Source organism: Labrus mixtus, chromosome 12 (assembly GCF_963584025.1).
Source record: "Labrus mixtus chromosome 12, fLabMix1.1, whole genome shotgun sequence".
In the NCBI taxonomy this organism is placed as follows: Eukaryota; Metazoa; Chordata; class Actinopteri; order Labriformes; family Labridae; genus Labrus; species Labrus mixtus.
Genome location: NC_083623.1, coordinates 27,901,640 through 27,915,435, shown reverse-complemented (window position 1 = coordinate 27,915,435; position 13,796 = coordinate 27,901,640). Strand labels below are relative to the sequence as shown.

Here is a 13,796-nt window from a genome sequence, read left to right as displayed (position 1 = left end):
ATCTGGTCCTGGAACTGTCTCTGCCGTATCAGACGTATCTGCAGGGAAGGGCAGGAGGTTACCAATTTTTTCTCTGATGTCTAGAACTTTGTTGTTGAAAAAGCTCATGAAATCATTACTGCTGAGGGCTAGAGGAATACAAGGCTCAATGGAGTTATGACTCTGTCAGCCTGGCTACAGTGCTGAAAAGGTATCTAGGATTGTTTTTGTTTTCCTCGACTAGAGAGGAGTAGTAGGCAGCTCGAGCGTGACGTAGAGCCTTCATAAATTTATTATGACTATCCTGCCAGAATAAATGAGATTCTACCACAAATGCTCCCCCACATTATTGATTCTGGCTGAATTTTTGGACATCTGAATATGTCTCTATCACCATATGATAAAAAAACGATGTCTCACACAATGTCATTTGTCTTCATCACCCTATTCATTTTGTCAAACATGTAGTCATGAATATCCTGTAGGTGAGGTGATAAAAATGAAAAAGCTTACTGCACCTGGTATTCCCAGGCGGTCTCCCATCCATGCACTAACCAGGGCCGACCCTGCTTAGCTTCCGAGATCGGACAAGAGCGGGCGTGTTCAGGGTGGTATGGCTGTAAGCCATTATTCTGTGCAGAAACGGGCCTTTTAAAGATCTCATCCCTTGGCCACATTATTGATTCTGGAACAATGTGTTCAGCAGTGTTATCATACCGGTGGCCACTGAGTCAGGCACCACCTGTTGTTCCTCCATTGCGCCGTACAGTCGAGTCAAGATTGGTGCCAGAATGTCCACAAAAGTCTTGTAGAATTCATGAGTCAGACCGTCTGAGCCTGGGCTCTTATTTTTCTTTGATTGGGCTATTGCTGATTTGATTTCCTCTATTGCTATATCTCCTTCACAATTCTCCATGTCTTCTGTGGACATCCTGGCACTCACAGCAGCCAATACAGTTTCAGTACATTCCTCATCTACTTCACCCTTCTTGAACAGATTCTCATAGAACCCTTTCACCGTTTTAAAATGTCCACATAATCAGTTACTGTCTGCCCCTCCTCATTCTCCAACTCAGTTATCATCCTTCATTCTTGATTTCTTTTCTCTAAACCCAGAAAATATTTTGTGCATCTTTCCTTTTCAATAGCATATTGCGCCCTGCTCCTCACAATCGCACCCATGCATCTGTCTTTCACACACTCCTCCAATTCAGCCTTCACCTTCTCATACTCACGCTTGCTACACAGAGGGTCACTTTCTATTTTCTTCTCCTCTGCCACAATTTTCTGCTTTAGCTCCCGTTCTTTTCTCCATTTTTCAAAGCTCCTCTGTTTTGCATATCTTATACTCTTTATTTTCAATTTCTTTTTTACATTCTCCCACCACACACACACATACTCCTCATAGCGAGGATCCTGCACCTCCCTTCTGATCAAGCTCCCAATCGCCTGCCTGTAGCTTTCCTCCTGAAGGAGACTGGAGTTGAGGCACCATACACCCCCCACCCTTCCTCTGTACACACCCCAAATTAAACAGTATTGCAGCATGGTCACTGAGACCCGTGAACTTGTATGAGATATTTTGCACATTTTCCACCACATGACATTTAACTAAACATAAATCAATACGGCTTTGCTTCAGTTCTTCTCGAACCATTTGCTTCCTGGAGTATTCGCTTTTATTTGGATGGTTTAACCTCCACACATCTACTACATCCTCCATTCCGCATCAATTCATTCAGGACGTTTCTCGAGGCATCATGTTTATACACACTTGTGTTTGTCATGAAAAGAAAAGAAACCATCAACAACCTCCCATTTTTGTCCATGTACATCTGGCTGGGTTTTTTTACTTTGTCCTTTTTCATTAGCATCGCCACCCCACATCCCCTGTCCCATGGTTCACAAAAAAATGTGCTCGTCACACGTTCTTCCCATTGCCTGCATTACGTCCTCTGTCCAATGAGTTTCTTGAATACATATTATGTCTGCATTCAGTGTAACAATCAGTCTCTCCAGTTTCCCTTTGTCTCTCAGTCCATTAACATTGACGGATGCAACTTTTAAAGCTGCAGTCATTAAGCCAAGTAATAGCAAAACCTTCATCTGACTCATAATTTATTCCTAAGCCCCCTCCCCCCATTGTCAGTCTCCTTTTCCTTTTTGCTCCTAGCGCCTCCTCACTGAGCCCCATCCCCTCTTCAAACTCGAGGTCGGAGCCGCTCCCCCCTGAGGTGTCCCCTCTCCCCTCCACTCACCTCCTCCTCCAGTGTCTCATCATCCAGATTGCTCCCTAATACCTGCCCCCTCCCTTTCAGGCTGCCAGCGCAGTTCCATCATCTTCTGTTGTGGTTTCTGCTGAAGCTGTGCTTCCCCCTGTTGCGGTTCCCCAACTCCTCTTTGTTGCTGCTTCGGCTGCTGCTGCTGATCTGGAGTCCTCTCAGACCCCCCCTGTTGCTGTTGCCGCTGCTGCTGCTGATCTGGAGTCCTCTCAGACCCCCCCTGTTGCTGCGGCTGAGCTGGGGCCTGCTCGGATCCCCACTGCTGCTGCTGCACTTGGGTCTGCTCCACCACCAGCTTCTTCCTCTGCTGCTGCTGCTCCGAAGCTTCGACCCCCCCTTCTGTTGCAGTCGTTCAGGCTGTCGCTGCTGCTCCCTGTGCCCATCCTGCCCACCTGAGGGCATCCGCTGTCCTAGCTGCAGCTGTGGTTCTTGGGACTCATCCGACTCTCCTCTCATCTCTTCCTCCTCTTCCCCAGCCGAAGCGTACTGGTCCTCATTAGAGCTGTCAGCGCCGTTCCCCTCTTCATCACACTCACAGTCTCCCCTGCTCTTCCCACAGCCATCACATCTCCCCAGGCCTGCGCACTCTCTCGCACAGTGCCCCACTCCCCCACACTTGTGGCAGCGGAATTCAGGGCAGTCCCTCACTATGTGCCCCGGCTTTATGCACAGTCTGCACACTCTCACCTGCCTGTCATGCAGCACTCTAAAGTGTTCAGCCCCCTCCCACAGTAAAAAACTTGGTGGAGTAGGGTAATGATTTCACCTCCGTCCCGAATCGCACCTTCAAATAGCGCGTCCCGTCTGCCACATCTGTGCTTGGCCACATTTTCCTCCGTATCTGCGACACAGATTTCACCCCCCCCCCCCCCACTCCTCCAACTTCCTCAAAATCTCTCTGTCCGATATGTACGTCAGCAGCCCCAGAAAGGACACAACCAGCTCATCACTCGTCAGCTCTCTCGCCGTCAAGTTACAGTCCTTAATTCTCACGCCGTCAAGTAAATTCTCTTTCCCCTCCTCCGCGTCCATTGTTATCGCATACTGGCTCTGCCCCAAAGATCTGCAGCCCAGCACACGTCCACACTCACTTTTTACTTTGTTAAGCATTTCTGTCACCGTCACGTTGTCTTCTCCGTCCATCACCACCTTCACCGTCCACTCTTTGCTGAATATCCGTTCGTCCATCTTCTTTCTTTGTCCTATTCAACTCCATGTGTCAGCCATGTCGTCCAAACAAAACAAAACTACTGTTCTCCCCAAACAGCAGCTTCCTGTTTGGGGAGAACAGTAGTTTTGTTTTGCAACCAAACTCCAAACCAAACCAAACCAAACTCCAACCAAAAATCTTCTCCTCAAAGTTGTTGTCTTTTCCCGACCACTGAAAACTTTCTTAGTCAACCAATCAATCAATCAATTTTTATTTGTATAGCATCAACTCATAACAAGTGTTATCTCGAGACACTTTACAAAAAGCAGGTAAAAGACCTTACTCTTTGTCTTTTAACATTACAAAAGAGCAGGTAAAAAGAGCATACTCATTGTTATATTACAAAGACCCGGCTTAATCCATCATGAGCACTTGAGCAAAGCAGCAAAAGTTACAGTGGTAAGAAAAAACTGCCTTGATGACAATTCTCTGCTCGCAAGAGGTAAGCTGTTTTACAGAGTTATGGCCTTCGGTAAGAATGATTTCCTGTATCTGTCCTTGTGACAGCGGAAATAATAAGTACAGTCCACTCAAAAGTTTAATTCAAATCAAATCCGGGTTAACCGGTAGCTCCCGAGCTACTTGTTGGAGACCCCCTACAGTGCACATGCTGGACAACAGAAGTCCTGATCCAATGGTGGTTTCCCAATACAAACCCAATGGAACCAGAGACTGCATGCTGTACACTCAAGCTGAAGAGAAGCATGGCAGTGGATTAGTAATGAATTACTTGATTTGTAAGCATACAGAACTGTCAAGTTTATTCTTACCCAGTCATCATGGTCATCTTTATTTCTCCCTGTACTTTGGCATGCATTCACACATGCTCTGCATAGGTCTAACAAGTTTTCTAACACATTACACACATGTAATAATTTATAAATACACGTCTCATACATATGATGACACGATGACAATGACAATGAAAAAGAAAAAAAACCTGAATAGGTGACCAGTCTACAAGCTATTTCCCTCCTCAACTGAGTGATCGCAGCCTCTTCAGTACAGAAATCCAGCACCCCACCAGTTAGTAGAAGCTCTGCAAACTATACAAGACAGTAACATTGAATAGCTGTATTCAACAAAAGGTTAGTTGCACTCATACCTTGCAGACAAATACCCCACAGGACGTTGAGTCTCGCTGACGTGGATGGCTTATTTTATCACAAGCCCACCGGGAGATGTGGCTGTGTCTGCATCTCATGAAAGCTCTGTGGAATAGTATTATTATAGTATATAGAAGTATTGTTGCCATTTGTAACTAAGAACCTTTTATGACATTGTTAACACTGGTGAATAACTTACCTCGTCATATCCTTGCACTTCTTTATGTCGCCAGGGGTTTCTCCAAAGGGTCCATGTAAAGTGCCCGCTTCTCCTTTGGATAAATGACCTTCACAATACACGTGAAGTCATGTAAATCGGATGAATGATCACATTTAATTATCATGCTAGAGTACCACACACAAGTCTGGACTCTCCTACACATGGTTCTATAAATACTCTATGGTAGTGTATTTAAATGCTCACCACAAGTGTCCAGTGCCCTTTGTCACAGACTGGTCCTACGAGGACATCGTAGGCCATTGGGTCAAGCTGAAAACAAACATGCATAATGAATGAATGAATAATTGAATGTATTGTTAAAATGTATGACGATATTATGAACATAATCACCTTGTTCCCCTGAATGATCCTTGCCACATTGCAGTCATATGAAAGGAGTCAATTAGATAAAACTTTCTCCCAGTTTCCTCCTTCCCAATGGTGGCATGAATGAATGCATTTAAAACCTAGAGACAAATATGTGGTTACATTCTTGCCTTCAAAAATATATAAGGATCGAACTGTAAATACTTCATGCATGAATTTACCTCACTCTCTAACTGCCTTCTGGCTATATGTTGCAGGTCTGTGGCAAATAACTTGTATGGACCGACTTTGCTCCACAGTACACCTTGCCTTTTACCGGACAAGATTTCAGCTATTACTGACAATTAGAAGACAGTTATTTACAGAGGCCTCATTTGTCATTTAATGCAGCATCAATTTCTAAGAAAGCCTACTGAGTGCATATGTAGGTCTTTCAGAATGTTGCTGTTGTATTGATATATACTTACACTCCTCTGGGGTGACTGAAGTTGACTGTTCAAAGCCAGTTATGTCACATGACTGGAGACTGGAGGGCAGGGGGTCTGATTGTGGACTCGATTGTGTGCAAGTTGGGGATTGGGGAATGCTAGGACTTCTCAAGGGGCTGGATTCCAGTGCTAAAGGGGCAGATGAAATAGTGGCAATCCATTTTGCTGGGATTCGTGGCACTCGTTCCACATATTTCTTGAGATGGTCAATGTTGATTTTTGAGATGGTTTTTCCTTTTGTTGAATTTAGATCAGCACTTTTCCCATCAATGTGTATGATTGTGAAGGGACCAAAGAAATCAGTTTCTAATTTCCCCCCTTTCTTTGTTCTTGGCAGATATTTTTTCGTAATACTTTGTCCCCCACCACAAAGCTATCATCTTCTCCCTTTGATAATTTCCTTTTCCGCACCCTTGCTTGTGCCACTGTAATATTGGCCTCCACTTGAGTGTACACATCTTCAAGGTTGGAAGTGTGGTTGCATATATCCTCATTTTCAATCAGATAGTTGACTTTTTCATCACTTATCTGTAACATAGTTTTAGATAAATGAACACAAGTACACATAATAGCAAATACATATATATGGTTGCCAAAGCAGCTCCAACAGCAGGGAAATGCCATCTCATACCTTACACATGACTGGAATTTCAGTCGGGTAACGGGCCTTCCCTTCCATACATGAGAAAATAAGGAGAATATTTTGTTGTTATTTGTTTTCTGGTGCGTAGTCCAAACACAGTAGGTTTGATGTAATTTTCCTTCTGTCCGTCAATGTCAACAATCACTGTATTTTTCCGCTCATATTTCCGTTCATCCGTTGTGCCTTGCCATGGTCCCGTTCCTCGTGTCAAATCCATTTTGTCTGTCCGATAACAAAGAAAAGTAAAACACACTCCTCCCGGGGAGGTAGGGAGAGAAAACTACAAATTAAATACTACGCCTAGAGCGGTCTGTTTGAAAAATGTTTGGTATCCTCTAGCTCCACTCTGCTCGCTTCCTCAAAGGGGCATGTTCAGGGCAGGGGCAGATCTACTGGGGTGGCACAGGGTGGCATCTGCCAAGAAAGGCTGCCACCCCAGTTGGCAGCAACGAATTAAAAAAAAAGTTACGGCCAATTTCAACCCTTTACGAGCGCGAAACTCCAATGTCCGACTGCAGTGAATGCAGCACGAGATAACGTCAGAAAGGTAGCATCTGTAGTTTTTTCTCACCAGAAAGGCGGGAGAAATAGAAAATGAACAGCTGAGCAAGGTAGACGGAGAAGATGAGGTGAAAGGAGAGAGAGAAGAGAAGAACAAAGTGGATGGAGAGAGAAAAGAGGTGGAAGGAGAGAGAGAAGACGAGGTGGAAGGAGAAAGAGAAGGGCAACAGAAATGTGACAGAGATAGAATACAATGCCAAGGCGACCAGGGAAAGGAGGAGGTGGGAGAACACCACAGCGATGAAGTTATGGAGGAGGGAGAGCATCACCAAGATGAGGAGGGAGAAAGTGAGAGACAAGATAACGTGCAGGGCTCAGACAGTGAAAGGGAAAGGAGAGTGCCTGAGCCATCACCAACGATCTCCAGTCGAGCTGGTCCACATGGTATGGAAATTGTTGCTGCATAGTATACTAAGTTACATAAGAATAAGAAAAACAAATGACAAAAACGGACATTTTGCTATAAGGTGTTTTTAAGAGACATTGCTTAGCGTTCTTCAAATAAATATAAATATTCATGTTTGCTTAATGTGAATAATTGGGGAAACTTGTAAGTGTGAAAGTGTGATGAGATGGGGACAGAGTTTGAATATTATGTGTACAATGTATTTTAGATCTATTGCTCAGGTTAAATTCCAAATTAAACAAATGAACCTAAAAGTACTCTCCCAGGCTAAAATGTTAGTGTCTTAAAACAGTCTGATGGTTATAACTAATCAATAACCGTTCCAAATTGATTATGTTTTAACTAGTTGTTATACTGTATAATTAGTTCAGATGTAATGTAGTTTGAATCTTTCCTCCCCTCCATCTTCTAAACGTATCCAAGTCCAGGTGTGAGGTGCCAGTGCAGCCAATGCGAGAGAGTTTCCCTCAGACCCTCCAGGGAGGAGCCAGGAGAAGCTTCTGCAGCGACTGGTACAAATCTCATCCCTGGTTAGAATACTCACAATCGAAAGATGCAGCTTATTGTTTTGCTTGTAGGCATTTTTCCCTCCCCGATGCCCCAAGAACTGTTTTCACCTCATTTGAGGGTTATCGTAACTGGAAAAAGGCTACAATGAAAGACAGTGGTTTGTGTTCTCATGCCAGGCCATCTGGATCAGGATCAGGATCTGAAGGCCATGTAAATGTAATGTTTGCATGGACAGAGAACAAGAAAATTATGGATAAAAATACCTCAATGTTTGGACTAATGGATGAGCAAAAAAAGAAGCAGGTAGCTGAAAATCAATACTACATCAAAACATTAGCTAAAATTTGAGTTCTAACAGCCACAGAAAACATAGCACAGCGGGGTCACAGGGAGTCTCTTGATTCTGAAAAAAGGGTGTTTTTCTGTCTATGTTAGACTTGCTGGGTAACCATAACCCCATCATTAAAAAAAGACTTGCACATCAAGCTAAAAATGCAAAATACACCAGTAAAACAATACAGAATGAAATACTTGAGTGCCTGGCTGCAATGGTCAAAGAGGAAATCATTCAGGAAGTTAAAACGAGCAAGCAGTTTTCAGTTATTGTGATGAAAACTAAAGATTTTCAGAAAAAAGAGCAAATGTCATTTGTTCTGAGATATTTTTTACAACGGTGTGGTTCATGAGAGCTTTCTGGAGTTTGAAGTGGCCGAACACCTGGATGCTGCCGCCTTAACTGACAAGATTATAGGCTTCTTTGAGAAGCATGAGCTGGAGTACAAAAACAACCTTGTAGGCCAGGGCTACGATGGTGCGGCAGTGATGCGCGGGGCACATGCAGGTGTTCAAGCAAAAATAAAAGAAGTAGCCAAACATGTCTTCTATGTTCACTGTAGTGCACACTGCTTAAACTTAGTTATAGTAGACGCTGTAAAGAGTGTGGCAGATGCAGGAAACTTCTTATCATTATTGGAACGACTGTATGTATTCATGTCTGGGTCTTATGTACATAACAAATGGCTGGAAGTACAGCGGGAGATGTTTGATGGTGCACCAAGGGAGCTCCAACAGCTTAATGATACACGTTGGGCCTGTAGGCACATAGCATGTCGCAATGTTATGGACAGGTTTCCTGCAATGGTACAGGTGCTTGAAGAGATCGTATCTGAGAACCATCCACAAAGAGCTGTTGAAGCAAATTGGCTCAAATTGATCTGAATTTTGCTGGATCTCTTGTTCTGTTCAGAAAGGTCCTGAGTGACTCCAAATTTTTATCAGACATGCTCCAGTCTAAAACAGTGGACTATGCTAAGGCTGTTGAACTTATTGAAGCACTTAAAGAGACACTGGTCCAGTACCGTAGTCAAGCCTCTTTTGAGGAAATGTGGAGTGAAACACTTGATTTATGTCAACAAAGTAACATTGATACAACTCAGCGAAAACCAAAGAGGCTAAGACAGACAACAAAGATGCTTCAGGATACTGTCATCCACTCCACCTTGGGGCAGCATGTAGTTCCAGATAGCAAACACACTTTTTGTGTCTCTGTGTACTATCCAGTTCTGGATAACATGATTGGGGAAATAGGAAGATTCTAACACAAATTGTAATATTATGCAGGGTGTCCTGGCACTAAATCCATCAAGTCCAACTTTTTTGAGAGAGGAGGCTGTTCTATTATTGGCTGAAGCCTATGAGTCAAATATTGAAGATCTCAAACACAAGTTACATCAGACGAGGAGAGTACTAGACAGAAAAAAGGGGGGAAAGGAGAGTCCTACTACTCTAATGGAGTTCACTCAGTTTTTGGACCCATACCAGGATGTTTTTTATGAGTTATTCAGGTTGTGTAAAATAGCAGTTGTTTTACCTGTGAGCAGTGCATCCTGTGAAGGAAGTTTTTCATCTCTCAGGCTCATTAAGACTTATTTGCAGTCTACTATGACAGAAAAGAGACTATCGAGTTTGGCTGTACTCAGCATTGAATCAAAACACACAAAAGCATTAGATCTAGATACATTTGTGAAGCGTTTTCTGAGCAACATGGAAATCGCCGCATTCAGCTGTTAAGCATGACAACTTCATGTTATGCTCACTGGTGCGCCTTTAAAAAGCTGTTAAAATGATTAAGTTTAAAATGTGACACTGGTGTTAATGGTGTAAATCCTGCTGAACATGAAGCAGTGTTGTTATTGTTGTTTTTTATGCCTCTTCTTCTGTATATACAGTATAAAACTGTCCAGAAACAGCCTGTATGAACTTACTCTCAAAATGTTTTTGTACTTTTAAGGACTGGGAGCAAAATTTATTTTTATGTGACTTCTTTTCAGGTTTGTAACTCTGAGCCTTTTTGTGTAATTTGTTGATACAGCAGCTTAGATTTACATGCATGAAATGTCCCTTTATGTCGCCTTAACTGCTGTGAATATTGTATATACTGTACTATACAGTATTTTTCATCACTTTATCAGTTAAGACCTCTTCTGTCAAAAAATTGTTCAAGCTGGGACACATTGGGAGAATGTGTGTTTTGAGTAAACAATAAAAACGATGTCCAGTAACTTGTTTGAGTGCCGTGACCCATTTATTTCCACAGTGTATTTATGCTTACCTTAGTACAGCTCAGTCCGTAGGTCTTCATGGGTAAGTTTTTCTTTGGATAGTTTCTTCTTGTACAATTGCTGCCTGCAACGCTGTCACTCTGACACAGTCAAAAACTGTTTGCTTCCCCTCTCACACATCTGCCACTCATCACCTGTGTCTTACCTTAATGCCGTTCCTGTGATAATGCCCTACCTAGTGTTATCATACTTGTATCTCCTATTAAGTGAGATCACATTGTATGGTCACTTATTCCTAATATGAACTGTTTCACATGAAACCTCAAATTCAAGACATTGATTGTGTGAGATTAAGTTTGTCTGTATGAGTTTGTAAATGGCAGCCCGTGCCCTTTTGTAGTGTACATACTATTTCTCATCTAACTGTGATTAAATTAAGTATATGTCTGCCATATGTTGCCACCCCTAAAAAAATCCTGGCCTCCTCTTGCCACCCCATAAATATTTTTCTAGATCCGCCCCTGGTTCAGGGTGATATTGCCGTAAGCGATTACTGTGTGCAGAAAGGGGCCTTTTAAAGATCTGATGCCCTCGGCCATAATGTGGCACATTATTGATTCTGGCTGAATTTTTGGACATCTGAATATGTCTCTATCACCATATGATAAAAAAACGATGTCTCACACAATGTAATTTGTCTTCATCACCCTATTCGTTTTGTCAAACATGTAGTCATGAATATCCTGTAGGTGAGGTGAAAAAAAATGAAAAAGCTTACAGCACCTGGTATTCCCAGGCGGTCTCCCATCCAAGTACTAATCAGGCCTGACCCTGTTTAGCTTCTGAGATCGGATGAGATCGGGCGTGTTCAGGGTGGTATGGCCGTAAGCGATTACTGTATGCAGAAAGGGGCCTTTTAAAGATAAAAAGTGTTATCTCAATACACTTTACAAAAAGCAGGTAAAAGACCTTACTCTTTGTTATTTAATATAACAAAAGAGCAGGTAAAAAGACCATACTCATAGCTAAATTACAAACACCAAGCCTTAATCCAGGCTAATGACAAAAAGCCATCTACTGAAACTGCGCCGGGCATGAAAATGGGATGGGGGAGATTCGTTCAGGCAGGCTGTCCACCAACGATACTGAGGAGCCTAAGAGAGCTCAGGAGCTCCCAGGAAAATATGTGGTTAGTGAGATAGATACATGCAGTATTATGATCTCAGAGAGAGAGATAAGAGCTCAATGTGCCACTTCACCCCGGTAGTCTAAGCCTATAGCAGCATAACTAGGAGCTGGTCTACACCAGTGCCAGCCCTAACTATAAGATTTATCAAAAAGGAAAGTTTTAAGTCTATTTTTGAAAATACAGAGTGTGTCTGCCCCCCGTATCCCGAATGGTAAAATATTCCAGTATATTTAGAGACCGTGGGTACCACGAGCAGGCCTGATAACTGAAGGCTTTACCTCCCGTAGTAGATTTAGAGACCGTAGGTACCACGAGCAGGCCTGATAACTGAAGGCTCTACCTCCCAAAGTACATTTAGAGACTGTAGGTACCATGAGCAGGCCTGATAACTGAAGGCTCTACCTCCCAAAGTACTTTTAGAGACTGTAGGTACCATGAGCATTGCTAAGTGCTGTACTCATGATGGATTAACACTGGGTCTTTGTTACATAACAATTAGTATGGTCTTTTACCTGCTTTTTGTAGTGTCTTGAGATATACAAATAATGATTGATTGATATGGTAAAAATAATCGGTCCAAGCACTGAACCTTGTGGCATTCCATGGCTAACTTTGGTGTGCATAGAGGACTTATCATTAACATGTACAAACTGAGATCGGTCTGATAAGTAGGATTCAAACCAACTTAAAGCAGTCCCTGTAAGCTAGAAGAAGATCGTTTGTAACTTTAACTAGTGCAGCCTCAGTGCTATGGTGGACTCTAAATCCTGACTGAAACTACTCAAATAAACTGTTGTCACATACACATAAAGAGAGAGAGAGCTCTGTATTCAGTGATCTTTATTTTAAAAGACGATCACTACATCTGATGTAAAGACACTGTGAGCAGCGTACTGAGCATGTGCAGAGTGTGCATGACACGGGCAGGCAGGAGAACATGGAGTGTCTTCATCGTCATTTCGATCCTCTTCCTCCTCCTCCCTCCCTCCTCCTCCCCCTTAAGTGTATTTGTTTACATTCAACATTTTAAACATGTTTTTAGTGTTGCAGTCGAGCATGCCTTTTTATTACACGTCTGTTTTTTAAGTGTTGACATATTTGTAGTTTTTACGAGCTTTAAAAAACGTAGTCCTGATGAAGCTTCACTTTGTGATCAGAGAGTTAGTGTGTGTATGTGTGTGTCTGTGACTGTGTATACAAAGAGTGTGTTCACACAGAGTGTGTGTGTGTGTGTGTGTGTGTGTGTGTGTGTGTGTGTGTTCAACGAGTGGCATGTGAGTTCAAATACACTGACAGAGTAACATTCAGGTGTGTGAGAAACAGAGTATTATCTCTCAGTACAATCAGTTTACATTTATAGTCATGTAATGCCACGTTCTTCATGATGTCATATTTGTGTCCGTCACTCAGTCAGCCAACATGGCTGAAAGTCTTTAACGTGTACTTCCACGGATGGCCACCAGGTGCTGTCTGTAAAAATTCTCCAGCTTAAAACATTCCCGTGATGACCTTTAAACTTTTAACAGGACGTTTTTTTTCTTGTCTTCTTTGCCTCATGATGGAGGAGACACAGTCACCAGAGGAAGTACATTTGATTGACAGGTGTCTCAGCCAATCAGGCGTCCAACCAGTCTCCCTAAAGTTTGTTGACGTGCATTTTCCAGGTTTTTTCTCCAGAACCTTCCATGTGATGTTTGTTGAGTCAGTGGAGATGGTGAAGTGTGATCAGAGGTGGACAATACATGGTCACAGTGACATCCCACCGTCTGATGACCTTATAGTGACATCACAACGTTTGATGACCTCACAGTGACATCACCTCCTCGTCCCTCACTCTGTTCAGTGATTCGTTCCTCCTTTATGGCTTTTCTTTCTTTTCAAAACAACACGAGCATCATCATCCTCTCTCAATGACAGACGACACACGAGGACAACGAGCCCTGAGACATCAGTTTGATGAGGTCACATGATGTCACATGTGGTCATATGACACAGGTATCGCCATGCACAGACAACATGAGGCGTGTTTTACAACATCGACATTAAAAGTTTCATTATGAAGCATAAACAGACACAGGCATGAAGAGTCAACACCACGCTTCTTTTCAGCTACTCCTCCAAGAGTTTTTTCAGAGTGTCATAGATCTCGACATCTGACCTTTTCACTCGTCTCTTTGGCGTACATTAAATGTTACACATTGTATTTTAATAACCTTTTCTTTTTTTCTGCATCATTGGCCTTCATTCATCCTCCAACAGTGTGAGTCTGAACTTTCCTGACTGACAGCGAACACATTTCTGTTTTAGATTTAAT

At 42.8% G+C, this 13,796-nt stretch overlaps 1 non-coding gene and 1 pseudogene across 1 annotated transcript; both read right to left on the bottom strand.

The window, feature by feature from the left end:
- Positions 1–485: 485 nt before the first annotated feature.
- On the bottom strand, positions 486–604 carry LOC132985587 (5S ribosomal RNA; annotated as a pseudogene).
- A 10,460-nt stretch (positions 605–11,064) lies between these two features.
- LOC132986141 (5S ribosomal RNA) lies at positions 11,065–11,183 on the bottom strand. Its single transcript, XR_009675348.1, has one exon. It is a non-coding gene; the product is annotated as a 5S ribosomal RNA (ribosomal RNA).
- Between the last annotated feature and the right edge of the window lie 2,613 nt (positions 11,184–13,796).